The following is a 16,917-nucleotide window of genomic DNA, read 5'->3' on the forward strand; positions in this document are numbered from 1 at the left end:
CCACATACCATGGGAGGGCTTTCCCCATACTATGGGAGGGCTTTCCACATACCATGGGGGGGGGGGCGTTCCACATACCATGGGGGGGCTTTCAACTATAACATGGGAGGGCTTTCCACTATACCATGGGAGGGCTTTCCCCATACTATGGGAGGGCTTTCCACTATACCATGGGGGGGCTTTCCCCTATACCATGGGAGGGCTTTCCCCATACTATGGGAGGGCTTTCCACATACCATGGGAGGGCTTTCCTCTATACCATGGGAGGGCTTTCCACTATACCATGGGAGGGCTTTCCCCATACTATGGGAGGGCTTTCCACTATACCATGGGGGGGCTTTCCACTATAGCATGGGGGGGGCTTTCCACTATAACATGGGAGGGCTTTCCATTATACCATGGGAGGGCTTTCCCAATACTATGGGAGGGCTTTCCACATACCATGGGAGGGCTTTCCACATACTATGGGAGTGCTTTCCACTATACCATGGGAGGGCTTTCCACATACTATGGGAGGGCTTTCCACTATAGCATGGGAGGGCTTTCCACATACTATGGGAAGGCTTTCCACTATACCATGGGAGGGCTTTCCACTATACCATGGGAGGGCTTTCCACATACCATGGGGGGACTTTCCACTATACCATGGGAGGGCTTTCCACATACCATGGGAGGGCTTTCCACTATACCATGGGAGGGCTTTCCCCATACTATGGGAGGGATTTCCACATACCATGGGGGGGGGCTTTCCACTATAACATGGGAGGGCTTTCCACATACCATGGGAGGGCTTTCCCCATACTATGGGAGGGCTTTGCACTGTACCATGGGAGGGCTTTCCACATACTATGGGAGGGCTTTCAACTATACCATGGGAGGGCTTTCCCCATACTATTTGAGGGATTTCCACTATACCATGGGAGGGCTTTCCACATACCATGGGGGGGCTTTCAACTATAACATGGGAGGGCTTTCCACTATACCATGGAAGGGCTTTCCCCATACTATGGGAGGGCTTTCCACATACCATGGGGGGGCTTTCCACTATACCATGGGAGGGCTTTCCACATACTATGGGAGGGCTTTCCACTATAGCATGGGAGGGCTTTCCACATACTATGGGAAGGCTTTCCACTATACCATGGGAGGGCTTTCCACATACCATGGGGGGACTTTCCACTATACCATGGGAGGGCTTTCCACATACCATGGGAGGGCTTTCCACATACTATGGGAGGGCTTTCCCTATACTATGGGAGGGATTTCCACATACCATGGGGGGGGCTTTCCACATACCATGGGAGGGCTTTCCACTATACCATGGGAGGGCTTTCCACATACCATGGGAGGGCTTTCCCCATACTATTTGAGGGATTTCCACTATACCATGGGAGGGCTTTCCACATACTATGGGAGGGCTTTCCACTATACCATGGGAGGGCTTTCCTCATACTATGGGAAGACTTTCCACTATACCATGGGAGGGCTTTCAACATACCATGGGAGGGCTTTCCCCATACTATGGGAGGGCTTTCCACATACCATGGGGGGGGGGGGGCGTTCCACATACCATGGGGGGGCTTTCAACTATAACATGGGAGGGCTTTCCACTATACCATGGGAGGGCTTTCCCCATACTATGGGAGGGCTTTCCACATACCATGGGGGGGCTTTCCACTATACCATGGGAGGGCTTTCCCCATACTATGGGAGGGCTTTCCACATACCATGGGAGGGCTTTCCTCTATACCATGGGAGGGCTTTCCACTATACCATGGGAGGGCTTTCCCCATACTATGGGAGGGCTTTCCACTATACCATGGGGGGGCTTTCCACTATAGCATGGGGGGGGGCTTTCCACTATAACATGGGAGGGCTTTCCACATACCATGGGAGGGCTTTCCCAATACTATGGGAGGGCTTTCCACATACCATGGGAGGGCTTTCCACATACTATGGGAGTGCTTTCCACTATACCATGGGAGGGCTTTCCACATACTATGGGAGGGCTTTCCACTATAGCATGGGAGGGCTTTCCACATACTATGGGAAGGCTTTCCACTATACCATGGGAGGGCTTTCCACTATACCATGGGAGGGCTTTCCACATACCATGGGGGGACTTTCCACTATACCATGGGAGGGCTTTCCACATACCATGGGAGGGCTTTCCACTATACCATGGGAGGGCTTTCCCCATACTATGGGAGGGATTTACACATACCATGGGGGGGGGGCTTTCCACTATAACATGGGAGGGCTTTCCACTATACCATGGGAGGGCTTTCCCCATACTATGGGAGGGCTTTCCACTATATCTTGGGAGGGCTTTCCACATACTATGGGAGGGCTTTCCGCTATACCATGGGAGGGCTTTCCACATACTATGGGAGGGCTTTCCACATACCATGGGAGGGCTTTCCAAATACTATGGGAAGGCTTTCCACTATACCATGGGAGGGCTTTCCCCTATACCATGGGGGGGCTTTCCACTATACCATGGGAGGGCTTTCCACTATACCATGGGAGGGCTTTCCCCATACTATGGGAGGGCTTTCCACATACCATGGGGGGGCTTTCCACATACCATGGGGGGGCTTTCCACTATAACATGGGAGGGCTTTTCACTATAACATGGGAGGGCTTTCCACTATACCATGGGAGGGCTTTCCACTATACCATGGGAGGGCTTTCCACATACCAAGGGGGGGCTTTCCACATACCATGGGAGGGCTTTCCACATACCACGGGGGGGCTTTCCCCATACTATGGGAGGGCTTTCCACTATACCATGGGAGGGCTTTCCACATACCATGGGAGGGCTTTCAACATACCATGGGGGGGCTTTCCACATACCATGGGAGGGCTTTCCACATACCATGGGAGGGCTTTCCACATACCATGGGGGGGCTTTCCACTATACCATGGGAGGGCTTTCCACTATACCATGGGAGGGCTTTCCACATACCATGGGAGGGCTTTCCACTATACCATGGGGGGGGCTTTCCACTATACCATGGGAGGGCTTTCCCCATACTATGGAAGGGCTTTTCACATACCATGGGATTGCTTTCCACTATACCATGGGAGGGCTTTTCACATACCATGGGAGTGCTTTCCACTATACCATGGGAGGGCTTTCCACATACCATGGGAGGGCTTTCCACATACCATGGGAGGGCTTTCCACATACCATGGGGGGGCTTTCCACTATAACATGGGAGGGCTTTTCACTATAACATGGGAGGGCTTTCCACTATACCATGGGAGGGCTTTCCACTATACCATGGGAGGGCTTTCCACATACCAAGGGGGGGCTTTCCACATACCATGGGAGGGCTTTCCACATACCACGGGGGGGCTTTCCACATACTATGGGAGGGCTTTCCACTATACCATGGGAGGGCTTTCCACATACCATGGGAGGGCTTTCAACATACCATGGGGGGGCTTTCCACTATACCATGGGAGGGCTTTCCACATACCATGGGAGTGCTTTCCACTATACCATGGGAGGGCTTTTCACATACCATGGGAGTGCTTTCCACTATACCATGGGAGGGCTTTCCACATACCATGGGAGGGCTTTCCACATACCATGGGAGGGCTTTCAACATACCATGGGAAGGCTTTCCACATACCATGGGAGGGCTTTCAACATACCATGGTGAGGGATTTTCCTGTAATTAGTTAAAAATCTAAACTAAATGTGTCTCTGTCATCTTTGAAAGGCCTGAAATGTCACTTTATGGCGTGGCGGCGGTCTAACACGGCGGTCTAACGCGGCGGTCTAACGCGGCGGTCTAACGCGGCGGTCTAACACGGCGGTCTAACACACTGCAGCTCAGTGCAAGAGGTGTCACTACAGTTTTTAAATTACACTCAGAAATACCTGTTGAGGGTCTTTCTCTAATAAGTTAATGATCTAAAAACGAATGACTGACAAAAGGTCAAGCTCTGATGTACTAGCCTAATATACCTTAGTCTTGTGAGGCCAGAAGTGAACTGGTTAAATCACAGCTCCTGGGTAGTGTCTTGGCTTCTAATTACTTCACTGCACCTTTATTTACCCTTTTAAGTCCCATACGCCACCCTATATACAAGGCTCTGGTCTAAAGTAGTGCACTATACAGGGAATAGGGTTCTATAGGTCTCTGGTCAACAGTAGTGTACTATATAGGGAATAGGGTTCTGGTCTAAAGTAGTATACTATGTACAATAACATTGAGGTGCTTCATTGTTACCCAGTAGTGATTTGATGCTGAGATAAAAACGGCTGCATTGGACCTTTACCATTGATCCTCCGCTTGTTCTATTGTTTAACTCCGCCTATAGAACCTTTAACCCCGCCTATAGGCTAGATCACAGACCTGCCCTCCCTCGTCTTGTCTGTCGCTTATTGGTTGAATCCTTTCCCTCCGACCCCAGCGGACTTCGAGCAGTTAACAGCACAGATGCTGAAAACATATCGTTCATACTACAATGTATATACGGCATACAAGGCAATTTAGTTCGCGTTCAGGCTTCTAATTGTTTGTCCCGACATGTGAGTGAATGACATCATTTTGTCTGGTTAAACCTCGCCGTGCAATCGGGAGCAGCATGTGAATTTTCGATTCGTTTATCTGACTTCTGAGTGTTTAATGGATTCTTTGCGGGAACTTTGTTCAGTAGCCTACTCAGAATAAAGAGGTAAGGTGACGTTTTGTAACTGAAGTTAATTTGTTATTAGTCTGTTGCCGATTTTGCACCGCTAATGATTATGTATAGATGATTGATCATGCCAAGCACGATATTAGAATGTGGATTTCTTTTCACAGGTCACGATTGCTTAGAGAATATTTTGTTGAACTTCAGTGACCCATTGGTGCACGCAGCCACGTGAAAAGTAACGCTGATACTTTGTATCGATGGATTCAATCAAAACTGTCGCAACAACTGCCGCGTTCAAAATAACTGGGAACGCGGAACACTCCGACTTCAGTTTTTTCAAGACAAATGAGAAATTACAAAAAACGAGCTCCCACTGGGAAAATTCGTTTTGTACGGTCATCCAACTCGGAATTCCAAGATAGGAACTCGGCATCTTTCTGTGGCTCTGACTTTCCGACCTGAAGATCACTGACGTTATGATTTTTCCAGCGGTCTTGGAAGCGCCAAACTTCCACTAGAGTACGTTTTGCATAGCCTGGTGCCCGGTTGGATGGAGATGTCACGTAATGACCAATGGAATGGTCTAAATAATTTAATTCCGCCCAACCGGTGCACCGGGCCATGCAAAGCGGATCCGCCCATTGTAGCGGGTTGAACCACCTGTGTCCACATGCACGAAACTCAGACATTTCCGACTTGCTAATTGGTTGTAGTTATACACCTGCTGCGTTCAACCAGTTAGAAAGTCAGACATGTTGTGAATTTGTCAATGTCAACAACAAAAAAATAAGCAAATATTTGTTTCTCAATTGCATTGATATAAATGTATTTCAAGTCCATCTCAGAAATGCATACTCGTTTCAGATTCTCCGAGCCGTGACACGGTAGGCGTACCCCATTACCACAATGTTACCAAAATGTATGGGGGCTCCTCGTCCATTGATGGACTACGGGAGCACAACATTCTTCCTTATAGTCCAAGGTTCTTACATCTTCTAGTTCAAGGAGAATTGGCTCTGGAAACTAAAACAGCTAAATACTCCATCTAAACATGAATCGATCTCAAATGTGGGACGGTTCTAGAAACAACTCCCTCTACTTTCAAATCACATCAAAAATAATGTCATGAAGGGAAAATACATTTACTGCTCACTGTTTTAACCTGTTGTAACAGTTGTAGCCGACAGTATTTGTCAGTGACGACGCGTTCGTGGTGTCTGTCTTCCCTTTACACACAGGTGTTCAGAGACGCAGATGGCTAATTAGCACAGATAGTCAGTCCTCTGTCTTCCGTAAACAAGCGCTGTAACATGGAAATATGCCCGTGTGGGAACCTTAACCCTATAAAGGTGTGTATCAATTTAAGTTTTTATTTTTATTTTGTATTATTTCTTGCTGTTATGAAAGATAATGTCCGTTGTCTGTTACTGTTTAGACCGAACGTTGTGGCGCTTAACACCCCCCCCCCCCCATATAACACCCCCCCATATAACCCCATTCCCCCCCCCCATATAACACCCCCCCCATACAGAAGACTCCTTCATCCAAACACTAATTTTCACGGGCTAGGGAGCTCCATGATGGCTGCATCAGTCGGTTGAATCTTATAAACCTGTGCATGGTTTTACATAGTGCCATTTGCATACTTTCCCTAAGAGGCTATTCATGCAAACAGCTATTAGCCTACTCTGTGTCAAAGGTAGCCTACGTATTTGCAAAGGCATCAACTTGATTTGCTTTAGAAAGGTGAGCTTCTTTGCAAACGTTTTTTTTTGTTGCAGCAGGAGGTATAGACATGTAAATTCACTAGACTCATCTAGACTCCATTGGCATGTCTAGCGTATATAGTATATATATATATATGTCTGTGTGTGTGTATATATACATATGTACAGTACCAGTCAAAAGTTTGGACACACCTACTCATTCAAGGGTTTTTCTTTATTTTTTACTATTTTCTACATTGTAGAATAGTGAAGATGTCAAAACTATGAAATAATATACAGTTGAAGTTGGAAGTTTACATACACTTAGATTGGAGTCATTAAAACTCGTTTTTCAACCACTCCACAAATGTCTTGTTAACTAACTATAGTTTTAGCAAGTCGGTTAGGACATCTATTTTTGCACGACACATCATTTTTCCAACAATTGTTTACAGACAGATTATTTCACTTATAATTCACTGTATCACAATTCCAGTGGGTCAGAGGTTTACAGACACTAAGTTCACTGTGCCTTTTAAACAGCTTGGAAAATTCCAGAAAATTATGTCATGGCTTTAGAAGCTTCTGATAGGCTAATTGACATCATTTGAGTCAATTGGAGGTGTACCTGTGGATGTATTTCAAGGCCTACCTTCAAACTCCGTGCCTCTTTGATTGACATCATGGGAAAATCAAAAGAAATCAGCCAAGACCTCAGAATAAACATTGGAGACCTCCACAAGTCTGGTTCATCATTGTGAGCAATTTCCAAATGCCTGAAGGTACCACGTTCATCTGTACAAACAATAGTACGCAAGTATAAACACCATGGGACCACGCAGCCATCATACCGCTCAGGAAGGAGACGCGTTCTGTCTCCTAGAGATGAACGCACTTTGGTGCGAAAATCCCAGAACAACAGCAAAGGACCTTGTGAAGATGCTGGAGGAAACGGGTACAAAAGTATCTATATCCACAGTAAAAGAGTCCTATATCGACAACCTGAAAGGCCGCTCAGCAAGGAAGAAGCCACTGCTCCAAAACCACCATAAAAAAGCCAGACTACGGTTTGCAACTGCACATGGGGACAAAGATCGTAGTTTTTGGAGAAATGTCCTCTGGTCTGATGAAACAAAAATAGAACTATTTGGCCATAATGACCATCGTTATGTTTGGAGGAAAAAGGGGGATGCTTGCAAGCTGAAGAACACCATCCCAACCGTGAAGCACGGGGCGGCAGCGTCATGTTGTCGGGGTGCTTTGCTGCAGGAGGGACTGGTGCACTTCACAAAATAGATGGCATCATGAGGACGGAAAATTATGTGGATATATTGAAGCAACATCTCAAGACATCAATCAGGAAGTTAAAGCTTGGTCGCAAATGGGTCTTCCAAATGAACAATGACCCCAAGCATACTTCCAAAGTTGTGGTAAAATGGCTTAAGGACAACAAAGTCAAGGTATTGGAGTGTGCACATTTGTGGCCTGCTGGAGGTCATTTTGCAGGGCTCTGGCAGTGCACCTCCTCGCACAAAGGCGGAGGTAGCGGTCCTGCTGCTGGCTTGTTGTTGGCTGCTCTCAACCAGCTTCACCTGGAATGCTTTTCCAACAGCATTGAAGGAATTTCCACATATGCTGAGCACTGGCTGCTTTTTGTTCACTCTGCGGTCCAACTCATCCCAAACCATCTCAATTGGGTTGAGGCCAGGTCATCTGATGCAGTATTCCATCACTCTCCTTCTTGGTCAAATAGCCCATCCAAAACCAGGAGGTGTGTTGGTCATTGTCCTGTTGGAAAAACAAATGATAGTCCCAGTAAGCACAAAGCAGATGGAATGGCGTATCGCTGCAGAATGCTGTGGTAGCCATGCTGGTTAAGTGTGCCTTGAATTCTAAATAAATCAGTCTCACCAGTAAAGCACCCCCACACCATCATACCACCTCCATGCTTCACGGTTGGAATCACACATCCTGAGATCATCCATTCACCTACTCTGTGTCTCACAAAGACACAGTGGTTGGAACCAAAAATCTCACATGTGTACTCGTCAGACCAAAGGACAGATTTCCACTGGTCAAATGTCCATTACTCGTGTTTCTTGGCCCAAGCAAGTCTCTTCTTATTAGTGTCCTTTTAATAGTGTTTTTTTTCTCAGTAATTTGACCATGAAGTCCTGATTCACGCAGTCTCCTCTGAACAGTTCATGTTGAGACGTGTCTGTTACTTGAACTCTGTGAATCATTTATTTGGGCTGCAATTTTGAAACTGGTAACTCTCTAATGAACTTATCCTCTGCAGCAGAGGTAACTCTGGGTCTTCTTTTCCATGAGAGCCATCATAGCGCTTGATTATCTAAAAGTAATAATGGACTGTTGTTTCTCATTGCTTATTTGAGCTTTTCTTGCCATACTATGGACATGGTCTTTCACCAAATAATCTTCTGTATACCCCCCTACCTTGTCACGACACAACTGATTGGCTCAAACGGGTTAAGAAGGAAAGAAATTCCACAAATTAACTTTAACATCTACTTTATTCCCCCTAACTGCACTGTCCAATTTACAGTGGAATAATACCATGCTATTGTTTGAGGATAGTGCACAGTTATGAACTTAAATGTATTAATAAACCAATTAGGCACATTTGGGCAGTCTTGATACAACATTTTGAAGAGATGTGCAATGGTTCATTGGATCAGTCTAAAACTTTGCACATACACTGATGCCATCTTGTTGCCAAAATCTAAATTGTGCCTGGGCTGGCATAGTACATTATGGCATTTCTCTTGCATTTCAAAGATGGTACAAAAAAAAAACGCTTTTTTTTTTTGTATTATCTTTTACCAGATCTAATGTGTTATTCTCCTACATTAATTTCACATTTCCACAAACTTCAAAGTGTTTCGTTTTTCAAATGGTTATCAAGAATATGCATGTCCTGAGATTTGGGTATGTCATTTTAGTTGAAAATTTGAAAAAAGGGTCGGCTCCATTTTAAACAAGGCACACCTGTTCATTTAAATGCATTCCAGGTGACTACCTCATGAAGCTGGTTGAGAGAATGCCAAGAGTGTGAAAAGATATCATCAAGGCAAAAGGTGGCTACTTTGAAGAAATTCAAATATAAAATACTGTATATTTTGATTTCTTTAACCCTTTTTTTTGGTTACTACATGATTCCACGTGTTTTATTTCATAGTTTTGACGCATTCACTATTATTCTAAATAAAGAAAAACCCTGGAATGAGTAGGTGTGTCTAAACTTTTGACTGGTAGTGTGTGTGTGTTTTGTATGTATCCACACAATGAGTATAACAAACATCAGGAACACCTTCCTAATATTGAGTTGCACCCCTTCCCCTTCAGGGATGCTGGCCCACGTTGACTCTAATACGTCCCAGTTGTGTCAAGTTGACTGAATGTCCTTTGGGTGGTGGACCATTCTTGATAAACACGGGGAAACTTTTGAGCGTGGAAAAACCCAGCAGCGTTGCAGTTCTTGCATCTACTACCATACCCCGGTCAAAGGCATTTAAATATTTTGTGTTGCCCATATACCCACAATCCATGTCTCAAGGGTGAAAAATCTTTCTTTAACCCGTCTCCTCCCCTTCATTCACGTTGGACTTTCTTTAACCCGTCTCCTCCCCTTCATTAACGTTAGACTTTCTTTAACCGGTCTCGTCCCCTTCGTTCACGTTGGACTCTCTTTAGCCTGTCTCCTCCCCTTCATTCACGTTGGACTTTCTTTAACCCGTCTCCTCCCCTTCATTCACGTTGGACTTTCTTTAACCCGTCTCCTCCCCTTCATTCACGTTGGACTTTCTTTAACCCGTCGCCTCCCCTTCGTTCACGTTGGACTTTCTTTAACCCGTCTCCTCCCCTTCGTTCACGTTGGACTTTCTTTAACCCGTCTCCTCCCCTTCGTTCACGTTGGACTTTCTTTAACCCGTCTCCTCCCCTTCGTTCACGTTGGACTTTCTTTAACCCGTCTCCTCCCCTTCGTTCACGTTGGACTTTCTTTAACCCGTCTCCTCCCCTTCGTTCACGTTGGACTTTCTTTAACCCGTCTCCTCCCCTTCATTCACGTTGGACTTTCTTTAACCCGCCTCCTCCCCTTCATTCACCTTGGACTTTCTTTAACCCGTCTCCTCCCCTTCGTTCACGTTGGACTTTCTTTAACCCGTCTCCTCCCCTTCATTCACCCCAACACACCCCAGGGGTTGGGGCCGAATCCAGGGGGGGGTGGGTTGGGGTCGAATCCAGGGTTGGGGGGGTTGGGGCCGACTCTAGGGGTTGGGTGGGTGGGTTGGGGCCGACTCTAGGGTGGGTTGGGGGCCGAATCTAGGGTTGGGTGGGTTGGGGCCGACTCTAGGGTGGGTTGGGGGCCGAATCTAGGGTGGGTTGGGGGCCGAATCTAGGGTTGGGTGGGTTGGGGCCGACTCCGGGGGTGGGTGGGTTGGGGGCAGAATCTAGGGTTGGGTGGGTTGGGGCCGACTCCGGGGGTGGGTTTGGTTGAGGCCGACTCCGGGGTTGGGTGGGTTGGGGCCGACTCCGGGGGTGGGTTTGGTTGAGGCCGACTCCGGGGGTGGGTTTGGTTGGGGCCGACTCCGGGGGTGGGTTTGGTTGGGGCCGACTCCGGGGGTGGGTTTGGTTGGGGCCGACTCCGGGGGTGGGTTTGGTTGGGGCCGACTCCGGGGGTGGGTTTGGTTGGGGCCGACTCCGGGGGTGGGTTTGGTTGGGGCCGACTCCGGGGGTGGGTTTGGTTGGGGCCGACTCCGGGGGTGGGTTTGGTTGGGGCCGACTCCGGGGGTGGGTTTGGTTGGGGCCGACTCCGGGGGTGGGTTTGGTTGGGGCCGACTCCGGGGGTGGGTTTGGTTGGGGCCGACTCCGGGGGTGGGTTTGGTTGGGGCCGACTCCGGGGGTGGGTTTGGTTGGGGCCGACTCCGGGGGTGGGTTTGGTTGGGGCCGACTCCGGGGGTGGGTTTGGTTGGGGCCGACTCCGGGGGTGGGTTTGGTTGGGGCCGACTCCGGGGGTGGGATTGGTTGGGGCCGACTCCGGGGGTGGGTTTGGTTGGGGCCGACTCCAGGGGTGAAAAAGCTGTGTGACTCAGAGTTGGTGTTTGTTTCACCAGGCTTTTTGTTTCAGCTCTTACAGGGAGGGAAAAATATGTCCTCTGGTCATTCAATATATAATTAGTCATAATGATGGGTAGCCACATTGTTTATATGGCTCTGGTCATGTCTAGTCTGGCTCTGGTCATGTCTAGTCTATCTAGACTCGATTCATTCCATGGCAGCTAGATATACTAGCTAAATGGCTAACCAACAAAACATTCATAAAGGACTCATTTAAATAGGAGAAAGGGGACACTTCTGATGCTAAGGCTTTGTTCCATTGTCTAAATATTCTATTATTGTGACTAATGACGCTACGGTGCATTCGAAAAGTATTCAGACCCCTTCCATTTTTCCACGTTTTGTTACATTATTGCCTTATTCTAAAATTGATTAAATGAGTTGTTTTCCTCATCTACACACAATACCCCATAATGGCAAAGTGAAAACAGATGTTTGCAAATTAAATAAATAAAAAATAAACATAACTTGATTACATACGTATTCAGATCCTTGATGAAAACCGTTCAGGACCTCAGACGGGGGTGAAGGTTCACCTTCCAAAAGGACAACGACCCTAAACACACTGCCAAGACAATACAGGAGTGGCTTCAGGACAAATCTCTGAATGTCCCTGAGTGGCTCAGCCAGAGCTCGGACTTGAACCCGATCGAACATCTCTGGAGAGACCTGAAAATAGCTGTGTAGCGACGCTCCCCATCCTACCTGACTTGAGAGGATCTGCAAAGATTATTGGGAGAAACTCCCCAAATACAGGTGTGCCAAGTTTGTAGCGTCATACCAAAGAAGACTCGAGGCTGTAATCGCTGCCCAAGGTGCTTCAATAAAGTACTGAGTAAAAGGTCTGAATACTTATGTAAATGTTATTTTTCAGATTTTTATCATGCAGTATTGTGTGTAGATTGAGGGAAAAATAACAATTGAATCCATTTTAGAGCAAGGCTGTAACAATGTGGAAACAGTCAAGGGGTCTGAATACTTTCCGAATGCACTGCGTGTTTATATATACAAAAGTATGGGGACACCCCTTCATATTAGTGGATTTGGCTATTTCAGCCACACCCGTTGCTGGCTGGTGTATAAAAATTGAGCACACGGCCATGCAATCTCCATAGACAAACATTGGTAGTAGAATGGCCTTACTGAAGAGCTCGGTAACTTTCAACGTGGCACCGTCATAGGATGCCATCTTTCCAACAAGTCAGTTTGTCAAATTTCTGCCTTGTTAGAGCTGCCCCAGTCAACTGTAAGTGCTGTTATTGTGACGTGGAAACATCTAGGAGCAACAACGGCTCAGCCGTGAAGTGGTAGGCCACACAAGCTCACAGAACGGGACCGCCAAGTGCTGAAGCGCATAGCGTGTAAAAACCGTCTATCCTTGGTTGAAACACCCAGTAGAAAGCTACCTGCCCGAATGCATAGTGCCAACTGTAAAGTTTGGTGGAGGAGGAATAATGGTCTGGGGCTGTTTTTCATGTTTCGGGCCCCTTAGTTCCAGTGAAGGGATATCTTAACGCTACAGCAACCAATGACATTCTAGAAGATTCTGTGCTTCTAACATTGTTGCAACAGTTTGAGTAAGGCCCTTTCCTAGTTCAACATGACAATGCCCCGTGCACCAAGCGAGGTCCATAAAGAAGTAGTTTGTCGAGATCGTTGTGGAAGAACTTGACTGGCCTGCACAGAGCCCTGACCTCAACCCCATCGAACACCTTTTGGGATGAATTGGAACGCAGACTGCGAGCTAGGCCTAATCACCCTAAATCAGTGCGTGACCTCACTAATAATCTAACATCTAGTGGAAAGACTTTCCAGAAGTGTTGAGCCTGTTTTATAGCAGCAAAGGGGAGACAACTCAATATGAATTAATGCCTATGATTTTGGAATGAGATGTTTGACGAGCAACGTGTCCACATACTTTTGGTTGTGTAGTATATGTAACCTCACAATGTACTGTGGTCCATCGTCTTACTGCTTTCCTTGGTATAGGCCAATCAGTGTACCCCTTTTCCTCCTGCGTTGTCTTACTGCTTTCTTTGGTATAGGTAAATCAGTGTACCCCTTTTCCTCCTGCGTTGTCTCACTGATAATGGAATGTTGTGTGACAGCAGACACGATGAACTCTGGTCCACCCCTGACTGAAACTCCGTGCAGGAAGGATAATTATTCTCCATCATATGATTATTATTGGCTCTCTGACGGGGGTCACGCTGGTCAGACTGACCCCATACTAGAACCTGTTTTTCTACGTGTGAATAAGTAATATGTCATGAATCATAAACCAACATCTCTCTTCAGTTGAAGTCTGTCTCTGCTCTATCCTCCTCACGTGTGGCTAGCTAACCACCAGTCCCTCCTGTCTGAGGTGTTGGAGAGATGAGACAAAAAACGCAGGTTCCACACAGAGGTTTCTGTCATCCAGATCAACTGATTACATATAGAATAGCAGCACAGGCAGGGTGCTAGGCAGCACAGGCAGGGTGCTAGGCAGCACAGGCAGGGTGCTAGGCAGCACAGGCAGGGTGCTAGGCAGCACAGGCAGGGTGCTAGGCAGCTCAGGCAGGGTGCTAGGCAGCACAGGCAGGGTGCTAGGCAGCTCAGGCAGGGTGCTAGGCAGCACAGGCAGGGTGCTAGGCAGCACAGGCAGGGTGCTAGGCAGCACAGGCAGGGTGCTAGGCAGCTCAGGCAGGGTGCTAGGCAGCACAGGCAGGGTGCTAGGCAGCTCAGGCAGGGTGCTAGGCAGCACAGGCAGTTTAACTAGTTAGATCTGTAGACAAGGCACTGTGCAGAGTGGTAAGACAGTAATGAGATGTAAACACGTGGTTTGTGTGTTCACATGCTTGTCTATAGTACACAGGAAATGACAGCTTGAGGCTGAGGCATACCTAACTGTGGGCTGTAGTACGCCTCAGTGTGGGCTGTAATGCACCTCGGTGTGGGCTGTAGTGCACCTCGGTGTGGGCTGTAGTGCACCTCGGTGTGGGCTGTAGTGCACCTCGGTGTGGGCTGTAGTGCGCCTCGGTGTGGGCTGTAGTACCTCTCGGTGTGGGCTGTAGTACCTCTCGGTGTGGGCTGTAGTACCTCTCGGTGTGGGCTGTAGTACCTCTCGGTGTGGGCTGTAGTACCTCTCGGTGTGGGCTGTAGTACCTCTCGGTGTGGGCTGTAGTACCTCTCGGTGTGGGCTGTAGTACCTCTCGGTGTGGGCTGTAGTACCTCTCGGTGTGGGCTGTAGTAAGCCTCGGTGTGGGCTGTAGAACTCCTCGGTGTGGGCTGTAGTACTCCTCGGTGTGGGCTGTAGAACTCCTCGGTGTGGGCTGTAGTACTCATTGGTGTGGGCTGTAGTACTCATTGGTGTGGGCTGTAACTCCTCGGTGTGGGCTGTAACTCCTCGGTGTGGGCTGTAGAACTCCTCGGTGTGGGCTGTAGTACTCCTCGGTGTGGGCTGTAGAACTCCTCGGTGTGGGCTGTAGTACTCATTGGTGTGGGCTGTAACTCCTCGGTGTGGGCTGTAACTCCTCGGTGTGGGCTGTAGAACGCCTCGGTGTGGGCTGTAGAACTCCTCGGTGTGGGCTGTAGAACTCCTCGGTGTGGGCTGTAGTACTCCTCTGTGTGGGCTGTAGTACTCCTCGGTGTGGGCTGTAGTACTCCTCGGTGTGGGCTGTAGTACTCCTCGGTGTGGGCTGTAGAACTCCTCGGTGTGGGCTGTAGAACTCCTCGGTGTGGGCTGTAGTACTCTGTGTGGGCTGTAGTGCACCTCGGTGTGGGCTGTAGTACTCCTCGGTGTGGGCTGTAGTACTCCTCTGTGTGGGCTGTAGAACTCCTCGGTGTGGGCTGTAGAACTCCTCTGTGTGGGCTGTAGTACTCCTCTGTGTGGGCTGTAGTACTCCTCTGTGTGGGCTGTAGAACTCCTCGGTGTGGGCTGTAGAACTCCTCTGTGTGGGCTGTAGTACTCCTCGGTGTGGGCTGTAGAACTCCTCTGTGTGGGCTGTAGTACTCCTCGGTGTGGGCTGTAGTACTCCTCAGTGTGGGCTGTAGTGCACCTCGGTGTGGGCTGTAGAACTCCTCGGTGTGGGCTGTAGTGCACCTCGGTGTGGGCTGTAGTACTCCTCGGTGTGGGCTGTAGTACTCCTCGGTGTGGGCTGTAGTACTCCTCGGTGTGGGCTTGTTACGCACGCCTCTGAGAAGAGGGAACGCAACTCCCTGCTACAACTCAACTCTCTGAAGTGCAAGAGGTATGGACTGTAGGTGCGAGTAAGGATGACACAAAAGCAGAATTTACCGTTTACTAGAATTTATTTTCTTACACGGTAATATGGGGAAAAGGGGCTGGACGGAACCAAAGCAAAGAAAGTAAATATCAAAGTTCCCCCTCTCCTATCTAACCTGCCTACCCACTTAACTTACCTAACTTAACACCGCCTGGTGCCCTAACCAAAATACAGGGGGTGGTCCGCCCAGGTCTTACCTAGTGTGCCTAGACAGTAAATATACTACGGGTATATGTATGCCCTCGGGCCTCTTGCCTAAGCACTCCCAAAGTGCCTTCTCCTTCCCCCCTGGGAACAAATGAAAGAGTAATTATTAATGATTTCACAAACACTCAAACACAGGACATAGAAAAACTGCTACCAACAACAGCAGTACATACCACACTTTCTGATACACAACCCACACTATATCACAATCTAATTTTTCTCTCTCTCAATCTCCAAATCTCTACTCCTTATCTCATCTCTTCTCTCTCTATCTCCTGGGCAGAACACTGGCTTTTATCTTCAGGTGGCAATGGTGATTAGAGTCAGCTGCTTCTTGACGAGGGGGCGGGGTCAGCTCCAATCACCAATTAGCCTGGGGTTGACCAATCAGCTGGTTGGGGAGTACTTCAGGAAGCCATCTCCTGAAACACACACTCAAATACAAAACAGAACACAGAAACTGGGGAACGTAACAGGGCTGTAGTACTCCTCGGTGTGGGCTGTAGAATACCCCTGTGCGCTAAATGGGGCGACCTGTCTACCTGTGGTTAGGTTGTGGCCCACATGAGCTAGGCTAAATGTAGGTGACTGTTTACTTCATCGTGAGGGTATTTCCATGTCTGCACAGAGGTCGAATCCACATCTCAGTATCACCGAGGAAGCATCGGGGGTGTTTCCTTGAGAAGGTTCACATCCATTCTTCAGTTTACTCCCCCCTCAATATGTTCTCAGGTTTCAGTTCTGTGGTGAAGGGTGATTTAAGCACGTGTGAAGCAGAGATGATAGACATCAGAACGCATATAAAGTTTACATTCCAACCTCGCCACAGTAAATGGCATGAGTCATACGTGTTGCCTATTGCCTTATATAGCAAAACACAAGATTGGAATGGGCTGGAGACTTACAGCACTGTTTAGAGATGTAGAAGGTGGTACTTTAAACAG

At 48.1% G+C, this 16,917-nt stretch overlaps 1 protein-coding gene across 3 annotated transcripts in view; it reads left to right on the plus strand.

Annotated features, from left to right (window-relative positions):
- The first annotated feature begins 4,431 nt into the window (after positions 1-4,431).
- The window catches only part of c9h15orf39 (chromosome 9 C15orf39 homolog), a 39,794-nt gene continuing 27,308 nt past the window's right edge, over positions 4,432-16,917 (plus strand). Inside the window, exons 1-2 of one of the 3 annotated variants that reach the window (XM_055933056.1) lie at positions 4,432-4,692; positions 4,821-6,002. The gene's annotated coding sequence lies outside the window, so the exon portion shown is untranslated. The remainder of the gene's footprint in view (positions 4,693-4,820; positions 6,003-16,917) is intronic. The other 2 variants (XM_055933057.1, XM_055933055.1) reach the window with 2 other exon arrangements.

The sequence above is a fragment of the Salvelinus fontinalis genome, chromosome 9 (assembly GCF_029448725.1).
Source record: "Salvelinus fontinalis isolate EN_2023a chromosome 9, ASM2944872v1, whole genome shotgun sequence".
Classification (NCBI taxonomy): domain Eukaryota; kingdom Metazoa; phylum Chordata; class Actinopteri; order Salmoniformes; family Salmonidae; genus Salvelinus; species Salvelinus fontinalis.